This window comes from Panthera uncia, chromosome B4 (assembly GCF_023721935.1).
Source record: "Panthera uncia isolate 11264 chromosome B4, Puncia_PCG_1.0, whole genome shotgun sequence".
Lineage (NCBI taxonomy): Eukaryota > Metazoa > Chordata > Mammalia > Carnivora > Felidae > Panthera > Panthera uncia.
Window position 1 is genome coordinate 68,758,327 of NC_064809.1, and position 23,316 is coordinate 68,781,642.

Below are 23,316 nucleotides of genomic sequence, written 5' to 3' on the forward strand. Positions count from 1 at the left end.
AATGCAAGTAAATCAGGCAGTGTCACTCCAATTCTTGAGTATATAAATAAGTAAATGTCTGATTATTTTGCCTGAAGAATGTCAAAGGGACTAAATCCCAGTCAGTTCAGAGAAAATGCTGCTGCCACATTTCCTGCTCTGACCCCACCCACTCAAGAGCCTGGTGTCACTTACCCAACTCAGGCGCTCTCTGGAGCACGTATCTCTTTTTCAAAACACAAGGACTTGTGAACACAAAGTTCAAAGGGCTTTCCAGAGCACAGCCAAATTAGCCCTTATTTAGAAAGAGGAACATGGCTTTTTTAAAAGAAAAACCTAACAAAGACAGCAGGTATAACCTAATAATAGAGTTTAGAGCTGGAATTTCATCCCTTCTCTCTAAGTATTTTCATTCATATTTGTTGGCTTTCATTACTTTACTACTTCTTGAAACACATATGTGCCTAAATTAAAGAGTTTACCTTCTTTTGGCATCATCGTTAAATAAAGGATTACTTGTTTTTTCTATCTCACTATCACTGAATTTATTATCCACATTTCCCTAATTTCTCTGGGGGATCTCGGGTCGTTGATAGCCAAAGATGTTAATGCAGAAAGCTACTTACTCTAAATGTACAGCATGAAGTTCATACATTCAAATGGTGTATGGGGAACTAATAAAACCAGAACAGCAAGTGTGATAGAAATATTACATCTACGTGGAATTTTCAAAGACCAAGGCTACCAACCACATGATATGCTCTCCTGGTTTACCAAAATGAGAGGAACTCTTCTGGTAACAGTTACTTTTATGGATGGCTAAAACTTACATCACCCACCAAGTACAATGAAGCACTTAAGAGCTGGATCCCTGAGACGACGTGGACCTGCTCCAAAGGAAATCCAGGGCAGTCATGGCTGGTGACTGCTCCGTGGACAGTGTCACGGACACACCTTTGCATCGTCACCTGGGCCCTGGAACTGTGATTAACAACCGGTCAGCCTGGGACTGAGAGCCTCTTAATAAACTCCGAGCTTCGGAACAAAGCTATCATTCTAAGGAGTAGTTTAGTGTGTTATAATGAATTGAAAGAAGGCAGAAAGTAAAGGCAGGGAGACACAGGCACTCTGCTGGAAAGCACAGTCATTAAAAATAATGAGCAGTCTTTCACTTCCTTCTTTTTATTAACTTTCTGTAAAGGACAACCCGACACTTTATTATTTAGCACAGTCTCCACTTTTACTAATATCCGTTAGCAGATGGCTAAGAATTTTTCCACAACATGCTCCATAATACTTAGAACCACCCTGGAAAACACTCAGGGTCTTTTCCTTTCCCTTTTTTGTTTTGTACATCTTAGAACTGGCTTTTCCAATAACTGCCTCTAAGCTAAACAAAACTTTGCCATCCCTCTCTACTTCTAAAATACACAAAGGTAGCATTTTAGGGGGAGAGTTGAACACAGAGAGCAAGGACAAAGAAAAAGACTTCAAGCGCTCATCCTAAAGTACTATTCAGTCCAAATTTCTCCCTCCAATTGCCCCTGCGGTGCTAATTTATGTCTAGGAATCTGTAGGAATGGTGTCGACACTTAATTGCTGGCACCGTTTGCATTAAGAATTCTGATAGGAGAAGAGAAGGCTGAATGAACCGGATGGTTGGTAAAAGGCCAGAATTTTAGTCTGGAAGAGATTTCTAGAATGAATTATGAAGCTAACTGCTCTGAGTTAGTACTTTGTTCCCTTGGAGAACTGCTGCATTAGTGCCAAATAGCAGAACTGAACTCTGATCTCTTTCCCTTGTAGTTAATAACTTAAGCCAAGCTTTTGATCAAAGGGAAGGAAACACAACAGCTGAGACCCAGGGAAATTACTGGCTTGACCAGAAGTCCCTCTGACCTGTGGATCCAGGAGACCCAGGCTTCTATTAATCAAAGAGTGAGAGAGGAAGTGGTATTTGAACACCTATTAAGTGTCAGGCACGTGCCAGGTACTTTATTTATGTTATTTCATTTAGTCCTCACACTAACCCCAAGGAATTGACATTTTATCCATGAGTGATATATACAAAGAAGGTTAGGATTCACTCATTCATTCATTCAACAAATATTTATTGCACAATAACTATGTTCTAGGCATCATGCTAGATGTTAGGGATACAATGATAAACTAGACAGACATAGCGCTTGCCTTCAGAGAGCTCGCAGTTTAATGGAGATATTGCATGAGTAGTTAGAAGCCTGATTAGCATCACAGAAGGGGCAGCAGGTGCTTGAGCAGGTGTAGAAAATCGATGAATTACTCAACTATTCAACAAAGGATTATTGGAAGCCCGCAAGAAGCACTAACTTTGAAGTTTACCCCAAACTTTGGTCTTGCTCTTATGGAAATGGTCTACATCTGTGTTAATACATAGACATGTGACTACTGTAGTCTATGTAACTGAGGGACTAAATTTTTTATTTTATCTAACTTTAATTAATTTAAAATGTAATTCTTTTTTTTTTTTAATTTTTTTTTAATGTTTTTATTTATTTTTGCGACAGAGAGAGACAGAACATGAGCAGGGGAGGGCCAGAGAGAGAGGGAGACACAGAATCGGAAGCAGGCTCCAGGCTCTGAGCTGTCAGCACAGAGCCCGATGCGGGGCACGAACCCACAGACCGTGAGATCATGACCTGAGCTGAAGTCGGACGCTCAACCGACGAGCCACCCAGGCGCCCCAAAATGTAATTCTAATAGAGATTGAGGGTTAGTAGCTACCATCTTTGACAGCATATAGATGATTCTCATGGGGCCGAAAGTATTCTGAAACTTATCCCCCTACCATTGCCTTTGGAGGGATTTGGTATGAACTGCTCTAGGAAGCCTAAGGAATTTGTTTCTGCTGTAGTTATACTGAGACCCCTTCAATCTGTAGGTGTCTTATATTTCTGGGGTGGTTCCAAGGAAGATATAAAGTAGCTCTAAGAAACCAACTTCAATATTGACTCCGATTGGATTCAACCACAAATAGAGCTGGGTGAGTTCTTATATAAAAGTATTCTACTGGGGTTAGTCAATATGGAACTATTTCAGCATTGGGCCATTTCACACAACAGCAGAGTCCCAGGTTCCCCTGCAACCCCTCAAACATGGTGGGTCCCAAGCTCTGCTTTAGTCCCAGTTAGAGCAACAGATGAAGAGGCAGATTAACCTCTGGTTATCTCAGTTACGTAAAAGGGAAGAGGATTCAAGGTCTCCCCCAGGGTCAGAGCAGTAGTTGCAGGAAACACCATATGTGTGCATGAAAACATAAACGCAGGCACATATATACTCCCACGCAAGCACATATACACACTTGCCTTCAGGTGTTGGCATCTCCAGCGGAGCTGGTGATATATATACCAGACACGGTAATTTCGTTGAGAGTTCTAATCAAGAATTGAAGTAAAGGAGAGGGTGATTTAAGCCTAAATAGAAGTGGAACTGAAAGTGTTTTAGATCCTTTTGCCAAAGCACCTAACTTATTATATGAGCTTGTTTTAGATTAAAAAGATACTATCTATCGAGCAATAAATAAAATTAGTCCTGTCGGATATTTAATTGTTTATGATAAAATTTATTTCTTTGCTGCTGACTTAAGTTCCCATAGTTGGTCCGTCTTTTCGCCTCTGAGACATATTCTCTTAGCTCCAGAGTATTTTTTGAAATAACATACAGTCAGATATACTTCATATTGCCTCCTGGATGGAAAGAACTATTTGTCTTTCTCTCTGCTTTGAATCTACAGAATGCTACCTTCTTAGCCAGCCACTTGACCTCACACCGCCCAACTATGAGATGATGCGCTGCACTTCTGACATGACTGCACCTTATTACTCACTTGGACCATTACTGACAGACTCCCGCCTACGGGCTTGCCATGCAATCTGGCAGCCACATCAAGAAACAACAGGAATCAGAGTCACAATTATCTCTTGCTTTATTCTTAAAGAAAGGAAAGGAGTCAGACCATTAAAAATATGATACGTATTGTATTTTAGTATGCTTGCTAGTTGCCAATTACCTGCTCAGAAATTGGGCTTATGCAAGCACTATTCAAAAGTAAATTGGCTTGGTGCATGACTGACCTCAGATCATTTCATGAGATAGTAGCAATAAAAGCTTCCATTTATTGAAAGCCAATAATGTGCTAAGATATTTATTACACACATTCATCATTATATTCAGTTTTCACAACAACCACTAAAATAGAAACAATTATTTCTGTTTTTCAAGGGAGGAAACACAGCATCTATGAGTCAATACAACTGGTGTAAGATCACACAGTTTGGAAGTCACAAACTCCTATCTAACTCCGTGCTATTCCATTTCACCATTCTCTCTTCCTGTGAGTAAGGTCCCTGGGAGGAGAGATGGAAACAGAAGGGGTGGAGGCACAGGGAAGAATGCCAAGTTATCTAATTTTTTCAAGTTAGTAGAAAGTGATAAAATGTTTGTCTTTCAATTTATGTCCTAGCACAATACTAGGCACAAATGAGGTACTTATTGAATGAGAGAACTTTTATTTTATTTTCTTTCAATGTTTATTCATTTTTGACAGGGAGGAGGGGCAGAGAGAGAGGTGGGGAGAGAAGATCCCAAGCAGGCTGTGTACTGACAGCAGACAGCCCGATGCGGGGCTCAAACTCACGAACTGCGAGAGCACGACCTGGGCTGAAGTCAGATGCCTAACCCACTGAGCCACGCAGCCATCCCGGATGAGATAAATTTTTAAAAATCTGTTTTCAAATATTCATTTGAAATACAGTTTTGAGTGTGTATTATATGCAACCATTTTGTTAGGTACAAAGGCAAGAAAGAAAATGCCCTTACCTTTGAGGGCTTATGTTCTGGTAGAGAAAACAGTACAAGTAAGCACAGCAGTGAGCAATATACCAGGTGTTGCGGAAAGATGTGAAGAAAGTAGAACAGAGTGACTTGATCTGACGCCCCACGGAGCTGTGAGGGGCAAGAGCGCTAATTCAGATTGAATGCTTGGGAATTACTCACTGGGGGGGGATGGCTTTTGAGCTAGGAGCTGAACGCCAGCAAAAAACCATCAGGATCCTCAGAGATCTTGATGTGCCAAGGAGAGTAGACCGACAAAAGGGAGTATCCTACTGCACGGACAGTAGGGGAGGGGAGGAATCAAAGATGCTGCCTAGAGTTTGGTTTCAGCAACTGGGTAAGACATTGGCCATTTCACCAACACTGGAAAACTTGGAGGAAGCAAACGGTGTGGGGGAAAGCAAGGGTTCTATTTAATTTCCAGAAGACATTATTGTATTGCTTACTTTTACCAGGTAGACTGAATAAAATATCTTAATACCGGTGGTTTTATATGAAGATTTTAGACATTTAGTGAACCCATCAGATATTTCCACTTGAAACAAAAAAACACAAGTGTTTACGATTATTCTTTTATAAGTTCTATTTTGAAGTTTGTCAAAAGTTATAAATTGGAAACCAATTTGACAATAAATTTCACAGATTGAAAAAAAAGTTATAAATAAGTCATTGGGATGTAATGTACACCATTGTGTCTATAGTTAATAATACTGTTTTGCACATTTAAAAGTTGCTAAGAGAGTAAATTTTAGAAGTCTGCTCAAGAAAAAATTTTGAAACTATGTAAAGCAATAGATGTTAACTAGACTTGCTGCGGTGATCTTTCACAATATATAGAATATCTAATCATGATGTTGTACACCTGAAACTAATAAATTGTTACCTGCCAATTATAACTCAATTAAAAAATTAGCTCTACTTTATCAATTTTAATAAAGGAAAACAGGTGGGGCATCTGGGTGGCTCAGTCAGTTAAGCATCCAACTTCAGCTCAGGTCATGATCTCACAGTCCATGAGTTCAAGCCCCACATCAGGCTCTGGGTGTGGCTCTGGGAACCCAGAGCCTGCTTCTGATTCTGTGTCTCCCTCTCTCTCTGCCCCTCTCCTGCTCACACTCTGTCTCTCTCAAAAATAAAATAAAACATTACAAATTTTTTTTTAAATAAAGGAAAACAGGAACCTTTGAAAACATCATTTTCACTTTTTCAGACTGCCCAGAGTATTTTTAACTAGTCAATAGTATTCCTGAACATGTTTTTAAAAGAAAGTTTGTGTTCAATCAAAATTCAGTTTTTTATTGGAACTACTCAAAAAGGTACATAAAATTTTGTGAGAAAATTCTTTTTTCATGCACCTACATTCCTTTGACTCAAAGAAGATTACTAATTAGTAAAAATTTTCAAAGTACAACGATTTAAGGGGTGCCTGGGTGGCTCAGTCGGTTAAGCCTCCGACTTCGGCTCAGGTCATGATCTCACAGCTTGTGGGTTCTTGCCCTACGTTGGGCTTTGTGCTGACAGCTCAGAACCTGGAGGCTGCTTGGAATTCTGTGTCTCCCTCTCTCTCTGCCCCTCCCCCACTCATACTCTATCTGTCTCTCAAAAATAAACATTAAGAAAAATTTTTATTTAAATACAGTGATTTATAAAGTCAGTTCTGGAAGACACAATATCATAGTTACATTATTATAATGCGATAATTGCAACCCAGCTGGCAAACGAGAATCATCTACCTGTTGTGGGGAAACAAGTCAAATCTCTTAACCCAGTCTTGGAAGAAAGTTCTTCCTTATAAGGCAGTCAAATGTTGGGGTTGTGGGAAAGGCATTCCGGGCCAACACAGTCACAGATGCTTGAATCTGGCGGGGGGAACACAATGTGTCACATGACTGGACAATTGAGTTTTCTCTAGGCATATGCACCCTAAAAGAAAAAGAAAAATCATGTGGAAGCCTTGGGATCTGATCTGTCTTGATGTTTTGTTGAGTTTTATCAAAGTACCTTTTATTTCCTATATTTAAAAGTATTTCAGAACATCAGAAATGAAAGCAGAATTTTAAAGGTGGACTGACTTTTCATGCCATTACTTATTCCTTTAAAACTATTTCAAAAACATTATTTGATAATTATAAACTTAATTATATACATATATGGAGGGATATTCACTTGTGTGTCAGCATTCTGATATTTGTATAGACAGAATAACTGGCAATTGGCTGAAATTTTTATTTTTTAATTAGATATTTTAGATTTATGCAATACTGTCCTCCATATCATTTTAATGTAAATGCCTTCTTATAACTTTTCACATACTTGGAGATTCTACAAGTAAAAAGCACATTCAGATACAAACTGAATTTGAATATAAAGTATACCTTAACTAATTTCTTGACCTAATGATTCAATCGCCCTAAGTTACTCGGAATAAGACTCTATTTAAAGATCATTATACAATCTAAATAATTTATTTAGATGTATTTATTTAAAGATAATTATAAAATCTATTTAAAGATAATTATAAAGTCCAAATAATTTAATGTGTGAAGCCTGTATGACTTGGTCAATTTCTGCTGAGTAGCAATTATAATAATTAAAAATATATATTTGTTAACGTCAGTGGTCTAGATAAATTCTAATTTCCCCTTCTGTGTTTAGATTTAGCCGGTGGCCATTGTTTATAGAGTTTGATGGTTTCTCATCGTTATCCTAATTGTGAAAGCAGTAGAGTATGCAAATTATCAGAAAAAAATCTCCTACTGATAAACTATGCAAATGAAACATTAGGTGAGTGGATATATTCTTCTGTGTCATTAATCAGTTGATTAAGCTCTCCTAAAATGCAAATGACATGGCTGACCCTACCTCTCAAGCCTCCAAAGAATCCTTTATGTTGCCAATAATGCAGCCAAGACAATAAATGCAAATTCCCCGTGTTTCCTTTTAAAAGCCTGGAGGCGTTTAGTTATCCTTGTGAAGGCCCAGTGCTATAGCCTATCTATAATACTATTTATAATAATAGCATTAGAATCCCAAGCAAAACTCAGGGTGAGTGAGCTGCTCAGTATGCAGTGCGACAGTAGATGAGTTTTCCAGACAACAGTTCTGAGGAAGAAAACCTGTAGGAAAAGAAAAGGAAGGATTTCAAGCATTGTTTGTTTTCTTTTTTAACTTGGCTTTTCTACACTCCTTCTTCTAAGATGCCATTTGTACATACAAATCACTTCAGTTTATTTTTAAAACCCACACAGAGAGATATTGTTTTGTTGTGGTTACATCCTAGTCAGTAGAGACCCAAAGCCTCCCATCGTGAGAGGAAATGAAGCCTGGCTGGGTCTTTAAAAGGCCTCCGTGTACATGTGGCTCCTTTCATCTCAGGCTTGTAATTGCTGTGATTCAGCCCCGAGCTTATTTCCAAAGGTAGCCTACTGAGAAAATTCTCAGTATCCAACCCAAGATACATTAAAGAACGTTGGTCCCACAAATGAAGCAAAGGTTACATTTATGTTAACAAGCAAAAGGACAAAGTCACTCTCCTCCCTCGTCCGAAGCTCCTTCAGCTGTAACCAATAAGCTGCCTTTCTGAAGTCATCCTGCTTCTAGGAGAACCAAGGCACTTGGATAAAACACAATAAAATATCAAGACAAATCAGATCCGAAGGCTTCCGAGTGAATTTTTTTTCAAGGTGCATAGACCTGGAGAATGTTGAGTTGTCCAGGCATGGGGTAGATTATGTTCTCTCGGTAGTTCCTGTTTCTCTATGTTCTCTTGGTAGTGCCTGTGTTGGCCCAGAATGTCCTTCCCATAATCCTAACACCTGCCTGCTAAGGAAATGCTTTTCTTCAAAAACTTTGCTAAGAGTATCCTCAGATTTGATTCCCTTCTCCAAAGGATAGAGGATCATCTTCCTTCTTACCACCTCTGTAGCAAGCAATTGTGATGGTATGTTACCGTTTAGCAACCTGGCCTCCAGATTAGATTAGACCGTAAAGCCCCTGAGGCGGCGGCCTTCTCATCCTGTTTGCACCCTGTGTGCACGGCACATGGTAGACCCGACTAGATATTTCATGACGTGAGGAAGCATGGTCTGACCATGGGTCCAGATTTAGATTCCGAAAACTGGCCCACGCCCATGCTGATTCTAATCTTTTGATGATGATACATTTTCTGACAATACTGTCAGGTGAATACAAACTTGTGGACCCTGAATGGGGGCATTTAACCACTTCAGAACTGCAAATGCTCCTCAGAGAGAGAAAAGGAAACGAACAGCTAAAGAAAGCGAACAGAAACAGGAGGCAATAATATTGCCGGACAAAAACAAGTAATCGAAAAGGTTCATTTTTAGAATACTTGACAAGGCTAGCAGGTTCCCCCACTTTCCTTTATTCCTTTCTTGTGTACTGCACCTGCAGACTACCTAGAAAACAAAGTTTTGGGTTATTTGGGAGAGATTATTCCATCCTTCCTTGTAGAAATATATTTTACGCACCTATGTGGTATATTGCTACTCTCGTACCGTGGTCTCTCTAATGCCTGTAATTGCCTGTAATTAAACATATTTAACAACCAGAAATAAAAATATAATATAGAGTCAATTGTTAAATCAAGATAAATTTTAAGGGTGCCTGGATGGCTCAGTCAGTTAAGCATCTGACTCTTGATTTTGGCTCAGGTCACGATCTCACTGTCTCAGAGAAGGAGCTCCACATCAGGCTCTGTGCTCACAGTATGGAACCTGCTTGGGATTCTGTCTCTCCTCTCTTCTCTCTCCTCTCTCTCTGACCCTCCCCAGTTTGGGCGTTCTCTCTCAAAATAAATAAAAATTCTTTAAACATTTTTAATCTTTCTTATTTTCTAAATAAACCAAGATACAGATAACATAGAATTGCTTACAAAGTGATATGAGTCATTGTGCCCGTAGATCACCAAATCGTTCTAATAATTTAAAGTCATTTGTTGAATTTTAGGAATTATTGGTGTGCTCTTTTGCTTGATGTTACTGTTACTGGTTCAAAGATGCCCCTATCTGAACTGCACAACTGCACAATGGAGAAGGTTTCTCCCCATTAAATTAGTAGTATTAGATGCCTGCTGGTACTTAATTGCTGCCTGCGAGAGGCTGGGCACTGAGCCTACATCCAGACACCTGACCCAACCAGCATCACTGTTATCCCCACCATCTGCCCTGTTATGTGCCTTGTCGCCCTCATCAACTTTGGGCCACTCCAGAGCAGGATATGAGTGACATGGATGTTTCTGTCATTGGCCATCTCAGTCCACTCTGCAGCTGCTGAGAGTGACCCTCACCTGCAGGCACTGAACACCTGGGCTCAATATCCTAAATCATTTACCATCTGGTATGGAAGGCCTGTGTTTCAATAATTGAATGGCCAGTATGTTTTCGGCAGTGCTTACCAGCTAACTGTCGGCCTGCCTAGAATGTTCTGAGCTCTATAGGTAATTAAATGATGAGAGTCTAATTTTCTCAAATTAGCCAAGTAATCATCTAGAGCCTGCATAATAATTTCTAGAAACTTGGCTTTGACACTTGTGAACACGAAATGGGAAGTTGAAAGACAATCACATACACTGTCTAATTTCCATGAATCAAATAAAAATGAGTACTTAGTACAACTCACGAACTTATTTCATTTAATCTTTATATCATCTCTGTTTCGAGATATTATTATGATCATTTTAATTTTTTTTTTCAACGTTTTTTGTTTATTTTTGGGACAGAGAGAGACAGAGCATGAACGGGGGAGGGGCAGAGAGAGAGGGAGACACAGAATCGGAAACAGGCTCCAGGCTCCGAGCCATCAGCCCAGAGCCTGACGCGGGGCTCGAACTCACGGACCGCGAGATCGTGACCTGGCTGAAGTCGGATGCTTAACCGACTGCGCCACCCAGGCGCCCCTATTATGATCATTTTATAGGCGGGAAAGTTGAAGCACAGAAAAGTTGCCCACGGACCCGTTCTCTGGAGTTGGAAAAGACAGAATTAAAACCCTCATGATGTGTCTTCAGATGTGCTTTAAACCACTGTGCTCTACTGTCTTCCTAGTAAGTAAAGCCATTTTATGTAAATCATCAGCTATGTGTGGTGAAATGCATAGAACTCTGGTTTGAATTCTGGTTTTGGCACTTACTGGTTGAACCTTTAGCAAAGTTATTTTATCACTGTAAACTTCAATATTCTCACCTCTAAACTGAAAAGCATAAAACCTTCCTTGAAATAGTTATAAGAGGGGCTCCTGGGTGGCTCAGTCGGTTAAGCGGCCGACTTCAGCTCAGGTCATGATCTCGTGGTCCGTGAGTTCAAGCCCCGCATCAGGCTCTGTGCTGACAGCTCAGAGCCTGGAGCCTGTTTCGGATTCTGTATCTCCTTCTCTCTGACCCTCCCCCGTTCATGCTCTGTCTCTCTCTGTCTCAAAAATAAATAAACGTTAAAAAAAATTAAAAAAAAAAAGAAATAGTTATAAGAATTAAATAATATAACAAATAACATAATTTATTGTACCTAGAATATAATAAGCCTGTGATGAATATCAGTTCTGCGCTCTACATACCATGCCTCTCAGCCCTGTGAAGGCAATGGCTGTATCTGGTTCATTGTCACAATTATAGTGATAATCATTCTTTACTACATATGCAAACTTCATAAGGTGGCAGGTAGTGTTCTTAATCTTTCACTTACATTGATTCATTTAATCTCAATTGCCTCCAATATCCATGAGATGTTGTTATTATTATCATCATCCCCATTATAAAGGTGAGGAAATGGGAGTAAGAAAATTAGGAAACTCGCTCCAAGTCACCCACAGAGAGTGAGTGGTAGGGCCTGGATTTTCCCACAGACAGCCTGGCTCCAGAGTCTGTGCTCTTAGCCACTATGTTCATTCTTAGCATTTACTAGGGTTTCAATAAATATTTGTAGAAAGAATGTATAATTCCTGAAGTTGCACAATTATTATTTCTCTTGTTAGCTTTAAGCCTTCCAATCCCTAAGTAACATGAATCTTACTGGTAGACTGCTATGATTTTTTGACTTGAAGTCATGAATTTGTTTATTGGTCCCATAAGGATAACAGATTTTGATAGAAGAAGAGAGAGAAAATTATAAACAACAACAAATATGACCAAAAGAGACCCATTTAAGAAGCTATATTAAAACATGAGACTCTAAATTTGGGTTCCAAATTTTGAGCAAATGGGTAAAATAAGATACAGATCAGAAAGTAATTCAATTGTCATTTATATTTTGGTCTGGATGATTTCAAGAATGAATCAAATTATTGTAAATAATTTTGAAAATCTTATGTGCATTTTACAAGAGGAAAATCTTTGATAAAAAAATATTTTTGATTACTTCACCTAGGTTGTCCTTCAATGTACTGGCAGTTTAGAATTCGTTCATATATCACTGTCCAAGTAAGCTGAGAACTATTAGACATAAATACTAATAAACCTAGTTCTTTCTAAATATAAAAACCCATTGTTTAGTAAGGTTATTTAACCTCTGTTACTGCTTTTGAGGGTTTACACAAAAACTGTAAGTCCAAAACAAACTTCTAAATATCTTCAATGATTTTTAAGGGATATAGCTTCTCTGATTAGATTTATTTTCTCTCCTTAATTGATATTAGTGAAATCATTCCATGCATTGAATTTGCTACTAAATTTTCTCACATTTACTGTGTTGAAAAACCATAAATCTGACAAATGAGAAAAGATTTCATATTATCCCTTATGGTGGTAAGAATCCTTTCAGACCTGAGAGGTTTTCTAGTTGGCCAAATATAATTTCTGAAGCTAAGAGTCATCTCAAGGCCATTTCAACCTGATGCTGCAGTATTGAGTATTCCACATGTGTCCAAATGTCAGACCATCCAAAACGTGTTCTGTGGAAAAGGAAATCTGAAGACTAAGCCTTAACATACTAATAACCTAGAAGTTTGGCACACATCAGTTTTTGAAGCAAAAGTTCTTCCAGAGAGATGTAGGCAGTGCTCATTTCTTTAGGTCCAGTTTTTTTTTGTTTGTTTGTTTCTTTTGTTTAACATTTGTTCATTATTGAGAGACAGAGACAGACAGAGCATGAGCATGGGATGGGCAAAGAGAGGAGGAGACACAAAATCCGAAGCAGGCTCCAGGCTCTGATCTGTCAGCACAGAGCCTGACATGGGGCTTGAACTCACAAACCGTGAGATCATGACCTGAGCCAAAGTCAGACGCTTTACCGACTGAGCCACCCAGGTGCCCATAGGTCCAGTTTTGAATTCTTGGGTGAAAACTAACCATTTGGACTTGTTTGGGAATTAAATGAGAAACCAAGTACAACCCATTTTGAGCTTTAGCAATGCTTTCAAGTAGAAAATTCAGAAGTCTTTTATTTTATGTTTATTTATTTTTGAGAGAGAGAATGAGAGAGAGAGAGAGAGCAGGGGAGGGGCAGAGAGAAGAGAGAGACACAGAACCCAAAATAGGCTCCAGGCTCTGAGCTGTCAGCACAGAGCCTGACGTGGGGTTTGAACCCATGAACTGAACCATGAGATCATGACCTGAGCTGAAGTCAGACGCGTAACCGACTGAGCCACCCAGGTGTCCCCAGAAGTCATTTAGAAAAACAAACTATATACTGGTATGATCAGGGGTTCTGGAGTCAGGCTAACCCAGATAAGTCTTGCCTCTATCTTTATTGAATCTCCTTTTAAATATCCTCACCTTTAATGGACTGTTGTAAAACTTAAATGAAGTAACACCTGTAAAGTGCTGAATACAGTGCCTGGCCAAAAAAAAAATCTCCACCAAACCTCCCATCTGCCAGCTGTTTGACATTGTGCAATTCACATACTTCTCTATGCCTCAGTTTCAATTCTTATGTAAAAATAGGAAATATAATACAAATTTTAAGGGTTTGTTATAAGAATTGGAAACGTGAAATTTCTGACATTCATAAGGTACTTAATAAATGGTCATTATGCTTGGCATAAAGTAAGTCTCAATTCTGCAACATATATTGTGTATGTATATAGTTATGTGTAAATCTTACTCTACTATTTTTTTAAGTTTATTTATTTTGAGAGAGAGAGAGAGTGAGCATGAGCAGGGGTGGGGCAGAGAAAGAGAGGGAGAGGGAGGATCCCAAGCAGGCTCCCCACTGCCATCACAGAGCCCCACTGGGGACTGAAGTCAGGAAGCCAGGAGATTGTGACCTGAGCTGAGATCAAGACTCAGATGCTCAACTGACTGAGCCACCAGGTGCCCCTACTGTATTGTTTTTAAAAGGCTAAAACGCAGCAGGGAGAAAAGAACTTGTACCTCTGCGATGTTGATGTGCACTTGAATGAGGAAAATAGTTAAATAAATCCTGTTATCTTAGCTTAAATTTGTTCAGATACAGTCCAACTATAGACCTAGGCTAGGAGCTGTTTTTGAAGGTCGGACATCCAAATGATTTCTTTAAAAGTATCTTCAAATCTCCACATTATAGAAAAAGGCACAAACTCCTCCTTTTGGGTTCTGAGTTAGTCAAGCGGAATACTTTATAATTTGAAAAGTAATTTTCCAGGGCACCTGGGTGGCTCAGTCGGTTAAGTGGCTGACTTTGGCTCAGGTCATGATCTCACGGTCCATGAGTTCGAGCCCCGTGTTGGGCTCTGGGCTGACAGCTCAGAACCTGGAGCCTGTTTCAGATTCTGTGCCTCCCTCTCTCTGACCCTCCCCAATTCATGCTCTGTCTCTGTCTCAAAAACAAATAAACATTAAAAAAAAAAAGAAAAAAAGAAAAGTAATTTTCCTATCTGTGTATTCTGGATGTTCCTTTTGATCCTTTTGAATTCCTTCCTTAATTTTTGTCCCTTTGAGCTATGGCCTGTATTGAAATGATTCATGATTTTTTTTCCCAATAAGGAAGGACTTCTTAAAGTCTTTCTTGGCTTTCCTTGGCTTTACTCCTGCTCAACACAATACTGTTTAGCAAGGAGCACCACCTAAGCATGAGAAACCATCTTTTAAAAGCTTGCTATTTTGTTAACTACTGTAGAAAAATACTAAAAATTTGGCTTATAAAAACAAAAGTGTTATCTATGTTCTTCCCACACTTAAGCAAATAAAACATATGTAAACTGCAAGCTGATGTCGTTTCATTGTCAGTCCCTATGTAGACACAAGATGGCTACACGGATACAGATCCGTCACCTTCATCTCAGAAGAGTGATGCCAATGTACAAAGTCCCCAGATCCAGTTGGATTGGGGCTTCATTGATGGGTTTGAGTCACTTGCTCATCCCTGAACTCATCCCAGAGGGATGGCCTTTGTTGATTGGTTCTTGTGCATCCTATTGTCTTTCTAGTTCACGCCAAGTAAAAGCCCAACTTACTGCAAATGACCCAAGGGGCACCACACTCTGGTCTCCCCATTATGTCTCTGCGCTCACCTCCTATCTCTAGCTCTGCTCTGCTCCAGCCAGTCTGGCCCTGCCACTGCTTCTCCAAAATCACAGGCCAGCTACTAGTGTCCCTAGGCCCAGATCATTCTTCCCTCAGATAGGCATGAGGCTCACTCCTTCTCCTCAAATTCCCTTCATTAAAACATTCCCTGGCCAGCCTAGCTCTGTCCTATCTGCCCCATAAACTCCCATTCCTTCTTCCCTGCTGGAATTTTCTCCATAGCCTTTATCACCACCTGAAACACCTATGTTATTTGTGATGTTTATTGTTGTTCCCATCACTGGAACGTAAGGGCCATGAGGTCAGGGGCATCAGATGTTTTGTTTCATGAGTCTATATCCCCAGCACCAGAATAGCATTGAGCACATATGGATGCTAAGGAAATATCCACTGAATGAATGGATAATGTTCCACTTCTTTCATTCATGCCCCAGGCCTTAGTGTGGGAAACGTCCCCTGGCATTGCATGCCCTAGGAAAGTGAGGCACTCCTATCCTGTACTTCATCAGCACTTTCTCCATCACTCTGGTCTCTACAACATAGATGCTGTTACCCTCCCTCACTTGTATTTCCCTAATGCCTAGCACAGAAGACATGCTCAATAGATACATAAAGTTGAATGAATAAAGAATGTTCTGAGTATGGCATTAACTGTGAATGCGCAGAAAAATTTCAGGAACTCTTATACCATACCAAATTGTCAGTTATCCCAGAGAGAATAGTAAATTCACATGAAAGTAAATTTTGTCAGTGTACTGTTTTGGCTACTGTATCATCCCACTTACGAGAAGTTAAGAATATGCCCTGATGAACCTATTCTAAATCAAACCAAAGACTTAAACTTTTTCTAGCCAACCATGTTTTCTATTTTTCCTTAAACGCCCTTGCCCCAACGCGCGCACGTGCACACACACACACACACACACACCCCGAGACAGTGTATCATCTAATACAGCATATTACAGCAATATATTCATTAACACGAACATAGTAAGAGGAACTATTAAACTTCTAAGTCTCTGTGGCTTTCACGTAGTGTTCCGAGGAGTGGAATAAGAGGCAGGAGTCTGATCTAACACAAGGGGGAGTGGGAGGGAAGAGGGAAAGGCCCAGAGGTGATGCAGCTATGTAGACTCCCACTTTGGCCGATTAAACCAGGCAGGCCTCCAGCATGACTCACATTGAAGCCCCCTCAGAAGACTTGGCTAACATTACTTCCTGCCCCAGTCAGACTTGGCTCAAGAACTGGAACAGGCCAAAACCTGCTAAAAAGCCCATTAGTAGATTCAACAGTCAGGAACTGGGGGAATGGGAAGCGGAAATAAGGCAAGAACTGAAACTTTCTGTTAAAACAATATTAATTCCCCATTAATGTCATCTTTTATCAACAGAGCTCACATAGAAGGCTTGTGAAAGGTCTGAAATTCTAAAAAGGATTTTTTTTTTGTGCTGGACACTCTTCCAGACCCAATATAAGGTCCAGAATAATGTTAAGTTTCTCACAATTATAAATCTGAAAGTGTCAGAACATCAAAACTTCCCCAAAAATAGAGTCCAAAATAATCTGACACAATTATTCTAGTCCACCAAGACTATATGTGAGTAGTCTGAAGATATCTTGTTTGGATATTGGACTACATTTTTAGAGAAAAAAATACATTTATAAATGTCAAATGAATTGAGACAGAAGACAGTTACTTATGGAATTGCACAGAGACATAAATGTAGGTAGTTCAGAAAGTCAGCTTCCAATACTGTTTTTAAGACCTTCTAGGTAAACACTGACTTTAAAAATCACAGTGCTACATCTCTTGGGTATTGTGGAACTTCTTGATTTTCTTGGATGATAATAATATTACAATACTGATACTATACATCAAAGAAGACATTCTGAGATACTGAAGATAACTCATTTAATCCTCATGACAGCTCTGTGATGAAGGCATGTTAACATTATCCCCATGTATACAGCTGAGCAAACAGAGGCACAGGGAATTTAAGTAGTTGCCCTCACACAGCAAGCAACCTAAAGAGCCAGGATTTAAACCCACACTGCCTGGCTTCTAAGATCACGACATCAACCATCTCACTGTGCATCTTCTGTGTGAATAACAGCCATTTTAGTAATCGCTGAATCCTTCTAGTCTATGGATTAAGAGATTCTCAAATTGGAAACCAACGATGCTGCTTAGGCTTTCAAGGTATATCCTCCACCCTTTAAAAGGAGCTAAATCTCAGTAAGTTACTGCCTCCCAGAAGCATGTTGGGTCGTCTATATGTCCTTCTCAAATTCCCATTCTGTGATAATGAGCTACTTTTTGGCTGTTCTTGGCCTTGGCTCTTATTCATACTTCACACTATTACATTTGTTCTAGTTGGCTCTTGGATCTTCCTATCATATCAGAAAAAATGACTTTGCTTCACACTTCTACATGACTTATCTCCCAGAATAGGATAAGGATCTGCTTTTCTCTGTCCTGCAGCTGGGATAAAACAATCTGGAGGCCTAGAATCAAACTGAACATTAACAATTCCATAAACAAATACACAATATGCTAGAGTGTCTTATAGACATATTTTCCCCCATGGGCCATGACCAAGATCATTTATCTTTAGGAACATTCCAAATGAAGATTTTATAACAATTTCTCAAAATGACTAAATTCATCCTTAGGCTTCTCTCAAATCTTCTAAAAAAGTTACAATTCTGTACCTGGTGTTTGCAATATACAACGTGGCAAAAGCTATCCTTTGGCTATATAAGCTTTGTTGAACTGGAGACTAGAGATTTATCCAGATGCTACTGTCCTACATCATTCTAAACCAGTCAGTGGATTGTTGGGGAGATTAAGTAGCCACTGTTGTCAGCTTTCTTTATGTCCCAGCTATGAGTTTATGAGTAGCAGTACGAAGAGTTTCAGTAAGGGAGGGTGTATGTCTCACTCACTGGCCTCTATCCAGACTTAGTTGAAACTTAAAAGACAACTATGATTTTGATTTTGGAATTAACTCAACAAATATCTGTTAAATATAAATTGTAGGCTAAGTAGTATGATAGACTGTGGAGATATAAGAACTAAAAATAATAAATACTAGTAGTGGCTACTAATAAATATAGTAATGGTTAAGCTCTGTGCTAAGTACTAAAAATTTATTTATTTCATTTGATCCTCATAGCGTTATGATAATTTTATTGTGATGATCCTATTACCTCATTCTATAATGAGGAAACTGAGGCACAGGAAAGTAACTTGTCCAAAGTCACACAGCCAATAAGTGAAGGAGCTGTCTGGCTTCTAACTTCAGTCTGAATCCAGGGTCCTCACTTTGACTACTCTATATACACAGACGTTTATAGAATAGAGACCAAACAGATGTGCAAATAAACAATGTTAACACTGTTCCTGCTTTCCTTGGCCCATGAATTTAAAAATCCTTCTCTGGTAGACACTCATAGCTCTAGCGGTGTGCATGGGGCTAGAGGGCTCTCCTGCACAATGTCCAGAGCTCAGTCAAGCTAGTGTGGTAGCTCCATGCTAAGCAGTATTTTAGACATTGCTCCCAGGTTGTTAAAAGGCAGCAGAACCAATAGGAGTGTCTTATCCATGACTATGTGACCTTGAGTTTTTGTTATAACTTGTGTTGGCTGAGGTCACAGAGTGAAAGAAACAATGGCTGTTGTTTGTTGTTTACCTACCACTGCAGGTGCTACAGCATATTGTCACATAGTATTTCCCCTCCCACCAGTGTTGTACCATTGGAGCTTCACACTGGAGTGTCACCTAAGAGACTGGTGGCTATGGACTACCGGGCAATTCTGTCCTTCATTGGTAATGTTTTTATTTCTTTTCAGTTATTGGGGCTGTTGGCTAGTGAGTTAAAGCTTAGAATTATGGCCAGATAATAAAGAACCTTGCAGGCCAGGCTAAAAAGTTTAGAATCTATATTGTATATCATTTTTTTCCAAATGCTTGACACCCTAACATCGTTTCTTCCTCAGGTCTAGCCACAAATATACTAACATTTGGTAAAGTCTCTCTCCCTGACCAAACTTGAGTCAGATTCCTGAGTCTCCTTTGATTAGGTCCCAATCTTGGGTTCTCTCCTTGGCCTCCTTAGACCAGTCTGAGCAAGAATCCTACTGGGTCAGTTTAATGATATCTTATCACTCCAGCCTACCTTCAGCAAGAATTCTGTACTGTCAGATTACAGAATCTCCTTAGCTTTGGTATTTCCTCTTAGTAATTCCATCCACTGCCCCCCACCCTGTACTTTGGTTATAAATCTCCACTTTTCTCTTTTGTATTCAGAGTTAAACCCAATCTCTCTTCCCTAATGCAAAACTCCCATTATGGTAGCTTCTGTTGAAAACAATCATTTCCTACCATCTTTAACAAGTATCATGAAAAAATTTTCTTGAACACTCTTTAATGCTTTCCTTCTGTTTCATTAAAAAATACATATCTTTTGGAATCAACTGCTTTTTGTGAGTTTCTGATTAATCACAACAGATGTGCCATGTGTTTCTGCAGAATTTTAAACTTCATATCATTACCTTTTCAAGTGTTCACAGAACCCAAACGATCCTGATTTTTAAAAATACAGAATTGTATCTAGTAAAGCTGCTTAGAATGTTTTTATAAATATATGCTCTGAACTCTGTCAAGTCCCAGAATTAAGCTCATAATTAAAGTCATAAATTTAGTTAAGTCCCAGACTTTAAACTCTTAATGATTTTCAGTTGTCTTTGATAGAGAAATAATACTGGACAGTATAGAAAAAAATTGGTCTGTAAGTAAAGTCCAAGTCAAGTAAAAGAGGTGAGCATCTTTAATTTGAAAAAGACACAATAAATAAATGACCAATAACCCTAGGGCTCAGATCAACTTATAAACTTACTATTTTTCCTAAACAGAAAGTAGTTTAAAAATCTTTTTAATTGAAGAATTTTTCACATAATAAGGATATTGTTTTGAAAACTACATTTCAAACCAGAAAGGGAGACTTACTACAATTATATCAAAAATACTATTTCCTTTTACTAGAATGGATTTTCACATTTTCTCACTTCCTGAAAATACACGTTGGTAACTAATAACTGGATGGACCACGCCCAGAAAATGAAGAAGACCCGCTGAATTGTTAACATTCCACTTTCCTGCCTTAATCTCCTTAATCTGATGGTTAGGTTCACTCTTACAAGGGTCCTAAACCACATTAAAATTTCTACCCGGGGGGCATTTCTAACTACTAATGAGATAAACAGGATGTGTTGGCTATAATTCTAAAAGGCTTGCATCTCAACTAGCACCTCTGGCAGTTACCTACCAAACTATTTTTAGACTTCAGGATCTTCCTCCTGCTTTTTCTTCAAGAGCTTCAAGCATAGAAGCAGACTCATTCTATATAAATTCTACGTAAAACCTACTTTGAATGCTGGCATAAGGTTGACAGACCCCTCTTGCAAGGATATTATTTTATGGGTGATTCTAACTTTCACTATAGGGAGCTATGAGTAGACTTTCTCCAGGTAGGTAGAGGATGAAGAAGAAAAATTCCAAAAGATTTTGGTGTGTAAGTTCTGAAACTATGATGTAATTTCCTATAATGAAAAAAATTAAGCATTAAATATAAAGAATAATAAATAACCACCCATGTATTCACAACTGAAATTTATCAGAGTTGGCATTTTTGCCTTAATATTTAAAAATATTTTTTTAAATAAAGTATTTCAGATTGTTGAAGCTTACAGTGTACCCTTTCTAAGTTTACTTTCTTTCTATCCCAAATGTAACCACTATCTTAAAGTTGTAGCTTTCTATGCCCATAAATATTTTATACTTTCATCACAAATAATATATTCATTAACAATATGTTGTTGTATCTTTTGTATGGTTTTAAAAATTCTTGGGTGCCTGGGTAACTCAGTCAGTTAAGTGCCCAACTTTGGCTCAGGTCATGATCTCACAGTTCGTGGGTTCGAACCCCACATCGGGCTCTGTGCTGACAGCTCAGAGCCTGGAGCCTGCTTTGGATTCTGTGTCTCCATCTCTGCCAATCCCTGCTCTCTCTATCTTGCTCTCTCAAAAAATAACCATTAAAAAAATTAAAAATTCTTTTCTGCAATATAATTTTTGTATACTTAAGATTATATGGCATATATACAATTTGGTTGGTATGTGTTTTTTTTAACATTTATTTATTTATTTTTGAGAGAGAGAGAGAGAGAGAGAGAGAGAGTAAGCACAAGCAGTGGAGGGGCAGAGAGAGAGAGAGAGAGAGAGAGAAAGAGGAAGACACAGGATCCAAAGCAGGCTCCAGGCTCCAAGATGTCAGCACAGAGCCTGATGTGGGGCTCAAACCCACGAACCGTGAAGTCATGACCTGAGCTGAAGTCAGACGCTCAACCGACTGAACCACCCAGGTGCCCCTGGTTGGTATGTTTTTTAAGGTTCCATATTGTTTTTTACCCATTTTCTCCTGCTGATGGACATTTAAGTAGTTTCCAACTTTTTCCTATTATCATAATTCAACTTTGATGCTTTCACAATGAACGCAAACAATTTCAGAGAACATCAACATCAAACATGGCCATTCTGTGGTGGTGATGGATCAGAACAAAAACTAGCAATGATTACTTTGTGACCATGCCTGAATATATACAAAGACATGAATGCTGTTCAACAAAAATGACCAAACATCCCTCTCTAGCTAATATGACGGACAGCTTCTTCTTTACCAATTATGGCTTTAGATTCATTCTAGACGTCTCTCCTTCTAAATTAGATTTAATGCAATACTTGATTATCCCCTTATCCCACTCCTGTACAATTCAGAGCAAAGCCACACTTTGTAAGCCTTCTCTCGAACCACCTCACACAAGGTTAAATCCATAAGTTCTTTCTAGCCCCTCTCACTTGGGTGCCTTCCACTTCTCCATAGTGAGCATCACCCTTCATGCAACAAGAAATCCAAATTGTTCAAATTTAGGTATGGTCCTCGTGGCCTGTGGCTGGAAAGCAAGGACACTAATGAGCCTGAACATCTTTTCACACCTACGTTGGTCAGAATAACCATCAGAGGTGCGAGTTTATTTTGTCTCTAAGATAATTAGAGGGGCCAAAGCTGTCTATAGTCTCCTTTTGTTTTTTTTCTGCATTGTCTGTTTGTGCCCTTTGACCATTTTTTTTATTGCATTGTTTTTTTTTTTTTCATTTTGTTATATATTTATAGTCTTTCACATTTTTTAGATATAAAAACTTCACAGGTTGTACTGAAAATTTATGTTTTCATTTAGTCATCCTTATTGATTTTTTTAATGGTGTGTGATCTTTGTGACCCAAAAAATTCTTCCTTATATAAAGGTCAAGAATATATCCTATTTTCCTTCTATTTCTAATATTGAAGTTCCGCTTTTTTAAAGTTTGACTATTAATCTCCGAGAATTTATTTTGTGTATGGTGAGTGGTATTAATATGGTTTTATTTTTCCCAGAGTAACAAACTATTCTGATAAAATATATTGGATGGTCTTTCCTTTCCCCATCCCTATACCTAACATTTACCAAGCTTCTAAAGATGTGCGAATCTGATTCTTGATTCTATCCTGTCCTAATGTTTAGTCTATTAATATACATTGATATACACTGTTTTCATCACCACTATGCCCTAGTCTTTTCCTTCAAAATACCTATAATTTGTAATTAAATGTATTTTTTTGTGATGTCTAACTTTCTCAGAAGTCTATGTGTTCCACATGGTAGACTCAGCATTCAGCACCATGCCTAACACACAATAGAGACTCAATATATACTTGTTGAATGTATGAATAAATGAGTGGAAGAATAAATTAATGTTAGAATAGAGTCATAGTAATAAGTCAAATGATCTGACCTTTAGATCTCTGTGGCCTTCTGCGTGTCCAGTTCTCAACTCTTCTACTTTGGGCAGATTATTGGGGTTCAGTAAATGTCTTCTCAATTTATTGCTTCCTGTTCTTGCTGTTGCTCAGAA

The 23,316-nt window shown here is 38.8% G+C and overlaps 1 pseudogene; it reads right to left on the minus strand.

Annotated features, from left to right (window-relative positions):
- Window positions 1-941, minus strand: part of LOC125919835 (serine/threonine-protein phosphatase 4 catalytic subunit-like) — a 122,982-nt pseudogene extending 122,041 nt beyond the window's left edge.
- Between the last annotated feature and the right edge of the window lie 22,375 nt (window positions 942-23,316).